The sequence below is a fragment of the Chiloscyllium plagiosum genome, chromosome 22, assembly GCF_004010195.1.
Source record: "Chiloscyllium plagiosum isolate BGI_BamShark_2017 chromosome 22, ASM401019v2, whole genome shotgun sequence".
In the NCBI taxonomy this organism is placed as follows: Eukaryota; Metazoa; Chordata; class Chondrichthyes; order Orectolobiformes; family Hemiscylliidae; genus Chiloscyllium; species Chiloscyllium plagiosum.
Window position 1 is genome coordinate 11231352 of NC_057731.1, and position 6460 is coordinate 11237811.

The window sequence follows — 6460 nt, forward strand, 5'->3', positions numbered from 1 at the left end:
AAGTAGGCTATTTGGCCCATAGAGTCCACAATGCCCCGTAACTCCACAAATTGATGTATGATATGCAAGTTATGTACCATCTTCAGTTATAATAGGTGTCTAACAAAGATTTATCATATATTGAGGAAATTGTTGAAGACCAATTCATAACACTAAAGAATAAAGTTATGCATTTTTGCCGATTTTGAGCTGTGAAAAGCCCACAATATATGATGTGAATCACAAGAGTGTCACCTTTTTTGAAATCTTCCTTATTTTAAGCAAACTTAAAAGCTTCTCAGCACAATAAACACAAAACACCATAATCTATTAATACTTCTAGTGGAAGAAAATTGCTACAGTCATTAAGAAAGCAGATTAATGATCTCATAAAGAAATGGAAAGATGAGATCCCAAAACATGATTATAACTAGGATAGCTAATACTGGAATTTAGGTGTTTGGAAAAATGGGAAAACTCCCTTTTTCTATAGGTTAGTCTATATAACATATAACACAGGGAATTGGGTTCTTCTTGAGACAGACAGCTTGATGATTATTGTCAACCTTAACCACGTACATGGTTACAAAAGGGAAAGGTCATGCTGTCATAGTCCTACCCGACAATAGTGGTGCTCCCTCATTAGACAGAGAAGGCTGAGCAGCACCACACCTCAGGCAAGGGGAGAGTTTGGAAAGCTGGCACCTTCACGGTAATCTCAGCCAGTGCAGGAATTTAACCTGCGCTGCTGGCAGCAACTCTGTATGGAAATCAGTCATCCAGCCAACTGAGCTATAACATTGAAGACTTAGCTACTCAGTATGGGTTGTGTGCTTATTGATGTTACTGCACATTACATACGCATAGCTGACTGACTAAAGACAGTACATGGATTCCACTACAGAGTGAAAAGAGAGATAGTGACTGGAGGTAAGGAAAGTACATTTAAACTAGAGCATCATGTTTCAGGATGTGACATGACTGTCTTAAAAGGTACAGACATCTTTGATTTGGAAGCTATATCACAAAACAAAAGAACGCCCTTTATTTACTTTAATAAACGGGAATCCTCTTTTGATATCATGTGCAAGGATGCATATGGATACATTGTCTCTACATTCATATAATACCTTGGTGAGTAAGACATGATCAGATCTGGTCCTCACAAAGTTATCACAACTGAGCAGTGCAGCTTCACTGTTTGGTGTGCTGTCTGTTTTTATAAAGCCATTGATCAAAAATCACGCAACACCAGGTTATAGTCCAACGGGCTTATTTGCAAACACTAGCTTTTGGAGTACCGTTCCTTCATCAGTTATTAGTGAGAGAGGAAGACCGTAGATACAGAATTTATAAGGAAAAGATCAAAGGGTCTATTCTATGTCTAAGGTCTTCCTGTCTTACTAACACCTGATGAAGGAGCAGCACTCTTAAAACTAGTGTTTCAAATAAACCCGTTGGATTATAACCTGGTGTCGTGTGTTTTTTTCACCTTGTCCAGCCCAGTCCAACACCAGCACCTCCACATTATAGAGTCATAGAGTCATAGGGCACAGCAACAGACCCTTTGATCCAACCAGTCCATGCTGAACATAATCCCAAACTAAACTATTCCCACCTGCCTGGTCCTGGTCCTGGTTCTGGTTCGTATCTGCTTCATGCTGTGACTTATGATAGTCGGATCTGGTTACCACACAGTCTGGGAAAATACCAGGATATTTCTCTTTTAACTCCTCAGTTTCTTGGTCTTCCTTGGGTTTCTCCACAACAAGGGGTGTTGCTCCCACCTTGGATCCTGCCAAATCATTCCCAAGAACAAACTGAATTCCTGGAACTGACATTCTGTCAATCCCTCCTACTGTAACTTCCTCAGTCTTGAGTTGGCACTCCAACCTGATCTTCCATAGGGGAATGCGAAATTTCTGTCCATCTCTCCCACAAATTACTACACTCTCGGGTAATCAATCAGAAAGAGTGCATATTCGCACATCCCTTACTATCAGCAACTGGTTAGATCCTGTATCTTTCAAAATTATAACTTCTTGTCCTTCTCCCCTGTTCTTTCTGAGTAAACTTTCCCCCACAGATGCAAATCTGTTGTAGAGATCAGGTACTAACTCCATACCCAGCCCCTTCCTCGGCTGTTCACTCTTCTGCAGCTCCTCAGCTCTTCTTAGGGTCTTCTTTATCATCACTAGTGCCACTGGCTTAGCTTCTTTTATCACATCTTTTCCCACAGCACCTTTCTTTAATGTCCAGCACTGTGTCTTTATGTGTCCCACCCTCTGGCAGTGAAAACATCTTTGCCCAGTGCCCTTCTGAAACCACTGGCACTGTAATTTTCTGTGTCCATTACAGTGAAAACACCTGAGGCCTTTCACTTCCTTTCCAGCCTCTTGGGCTTCTTTTTTATTCCGTGGTCAATTCTTACCAGTGTTCTCTACTCTTAGTTTCAGAGTGTAGCATCTCCGACACTTTCTCCCAACAGGAAGAAATTCTGGCCGGATGCTTGTCTTCTGTATCAACTTGTACTCACCTGCTAATTCTGCTGCCCTTCTCGCTTCCTGAACTTTCCATTCATCCACATGAACTCTTACCATCTCTGGAAGTGAGTTTTTAAACTCATCCAGCAGAGTGATCTCTCATAGAGTCTCAAAGGTCCTATCTATTTTCAAAGCGTGCACCCATCCATCAAAATGACTATGTTTAATTCTTTTGAACTTAACATTAGTCTGACCTGGCTCCTTTGTGTTTCTGAACCGCTGTCTATGTGCTTCTGGTACCAACTCATAAGTACTTAAAATAGCCTGTTAACCTCTTCATAATCTCTTGACCTCTTATCTGACAGCGCGGCAAATACCTCACTAGTTCTCCCTACCAGTTTAGTCTGAACTAGCATTACCCATAAATCCTCAGATCACCCCATCTGCCTAACTTCTTTATTAGGCTTCAACACCTTTCTCATCAAAATGTGGCAGAGGCTTGACAGATTTGTATGCATCATTATCTTCTCTTTTAATCTCCCTCCTGTTAACTTGACTTTGCTCACTAAGTCGCAACTGCTCTAGTTCAAATGTTCTTTCTTTTTGTATCTCCTTTTCTTCTCTCTGCCTTTGTTCAGGTAAGAATCTTCTCTCTCTATCTCTCCCTTTGTTTTATCTTCTAATCCATTTTCCTCGATTGTAATTTATGTTTTTCCACCTCTATTGCACTTGTCTGTTTCTCTGACACACCTAAGTGTTTGAGAAGGACAATTTCTGCTTTACTTTTGTCCTTGGTTAAACCCAAATCTAACTTATTTGTTAATTCTAAAAGTATGACCTTTTTCTTTCCTTGCAAACTTTCTTGGCAAATTTGAGAATCATCTTCAAATCCCAGAACCTCTTTAACAATTTTAAGAGCCATTTCTCTCACTTTTAATTTAATCAGCCACAAGTCACCAAAAGTAAACAAATTGTCTCACCTACATTTTATTTAAAGACCTAGGACACTAGTCTGCTGGGAGTTTTGTACCCCCAAATCTATTCAAACCTGTCTAAACCAGTTAAATCTTGGAGGGAAGCCCCCAAAACATTACATCACGGGGTAAACCCCCCTGCTTAACTTAAACCAGCAACACAGAAAAGATTTATCCCATGCAGTAATTTGTGAAAATTTGAGAAGCCGAGAACTCTTTAGAGTAAAAATTAACAACTTTATCTCTTAAAGTATAACAGAGAATAATGAACGAACAACTCTTTCCTCTAACCTATCTTTTACTTTCCCTTCTATTATACTAGTCCGAAAAAATCCCTGAAGATTTACTGAAAAATTCAAATTTCAAAGCCAGCTGTTGGATCTTCTCTTTATGTCTTCCTCCAGGTCAGTGTTGATGGTTTTCTCTGTGCAAACTCTTTCTCTAGACAGGTACCTCTCACAGAGTTCTGACTAGCAGCCTACATCTGTTGGTCTTTTGGCAGTTCTCCTCCCAACTGTTAATTTTTTCCCAGTCTTATACCCCCATAGCATCGGATTGACTTTTACTCAATATACCAAATTCAAATTTGATGGCAGTTTGGTAATTTTGGGGAGTATAATTTAAACTGATTGGCATAATTCAAATTTGTTTTTGCCTCCAGGCAACTAGCTACACTAGCTACTGGACCAAAAGGTTACATTGTATCTTGTTCAGGACACTTAGTGCTGTCAGCTAGTTCTGCCAGCTTTTAACTTTCTTAAAAGTACAGTAAACTCACATCTTCATGACAATGAGTGGAAGTTTCCAGTTCCAAGGAAGTATGTTAACTCTTCAAAACCTTTTTGATGTTGCAGAATTGTTTAGTGAGTCGTCAAACAAAAGCACCGTATCACTAGAATTAGGAAAAAAAACTCTACATTTTCAAGTATGGAATTGGCTTTGTAGAGCCCTGCATGGTGTTGGATATACAGACTTAGCTTAAAACATGTGGTACCACTGCCACTAAAGCTGGTGGCTGGATGAAGATCAATCTGTTCATATGGAATTCTCCTTTGAAAGTGATGGTTTCCTCAGTTAGTGGTTGATTTTTATCATTTATTTTGTACTAATGAAAGAATTGATCAGTTGCTCACTCCCAAAATGTCTTTGCGTTTTCAAACATAGGAAAGAACCACCTTCAACATGCACCTGCACAGAATTTGATGGCACAGAAAGAGGCCAGCCAGCTTATTGTATAGGTTTTATTAGCTTTGTTGAATCTTGGTTAGACCACATTTTGTGAAGAGTATACAGTGAAATGGAGCATTAGAAAGGAGGCAGCAGTGATCTACAAAGGCGTTAACATGTAGAGTTATGGGTTTATATAGCAGAAAAGGATTGGCAAGTTGGATCTCTTTACGTCAGAAAAAAACCAAGAGGGTTGACTTAATTAGGTATTTACAACAATGAAAGATTTCGATAGAGTGGATAGAGTGTGAATGTTTTCTCTTGTGGAAAATGGCATAACCAGAAGCCATCAATATATAACAGTCTTTTTACCCAAAGAGTGATCAGCGATCGTTACCACCAGGGAGGGTTTGAAGAGATTACTGCAGATCTAATTAAGGTGACGCTAGCCAATAATATGAAGGAGAAAGTATGGACATTTACGCTTTTAGACTTAAATGAGAAAACATGAGAAGAGGCTCAAGTGCAGTATAAATGCCAGCATGCACTAGTTGGGCCAAATGGCCTGTTGCCGAGCAGTACATCTAGTGAAATATGTCTGAATCACCTCTTTGTTGGATTAGAGCAAAGCTGATCCTCGCTTTGCTATGATCTCACTAAAAATGCTGCATGTTCATCCACTTCAAATACTTTGTCTGTACTTCCCTTAAAACATGATTTGGAGATGCCGGTGTTGGACTGGGGTGTACAAAGTTAAAAATCACACAACACCAGGTTATAGTCCAACAGGTTTAATTGGAAGCACACTAGCTTTCGGAGCGTCGCTCCTTCATCAGGTGGTAGTGGAGGGCTCAATCCTAACACACAGAATTTATAGCAAAAATTTATAGTGTGATGTAACTGAAATTATACATTGAAAAATTGATTGTCTGTTAAGTCTTTCATCTGTTAGAATAGAGTGATAGTTTCACTTCTTTCATGTGTAAATCACAAAACCCTTTTTTTAAGAAATTGTATTCTTGGGTTAGCTGTACACAATGGTGATAGCTAGATGATATGTTGAAGGTGTTGGCACCCTGTGTTCTCTGCTGAAAATGTGTTGCTGGAAAAGCGCAGCAGGTCAGGCAGCATCCAGGGAACAGGAGAATCGACGTTTCAGGCATAAGCCCTTCTTCGGCTTATGCCCGAAACGTCGATTCTCCTGTTCCCTGGATGCTGCCTGACCTGCTGCGCTTTTCCAGCAACACATTTTCAGCTCTGATCTCCAGCATCTGCAGATCTCACTTTCTCCCCTGTGTTCTCTGTCTATGCCATGATGTTTAGATTGATTCTAATCTAAAAAGTGAGATAATGGAGTTTTACATAAATTCATGCAATTTTTGAGCTCACGGTTCTACATGAATGCATGCAGTTTTTGAGCAAAGTACAATGTAACCCTGCAAGTACAAATTCACCCCACAAAATATACGTGTGCATGTGGGTCTTTGTCGGTCTCTCTGTGTGTGTGTCTGTTTGGGTTGAGGGTTGTGCATGTGAGAAAGTGTATGTGTGTGTGTGTGTGTGTGTGTAGTGAGTACAGAGTGTCTTAAGTCTGTGAGGGGATGCATGTGTGAGTGTGGGAGTGTGTGTGTCTGTAAGGGTGTGTGTGGGTGTCTGTGTGCGCATCTGTGTGTATGTGTGTCGTGTGTATGTGTGTATAGGAGTGCCTGTGTGTGTGAGAGTGTGTGAGTGTGTAAGAGTATCTGTTTGTGTGTATAGTGCAATGGTGGTCACCTGTAATGCGACATGAACCCAAGGTCCCAGTTGAGGCCCTCCCTATGGGTTCCAAACTTAGTTATCAGCCTCTGCTCGGCCACT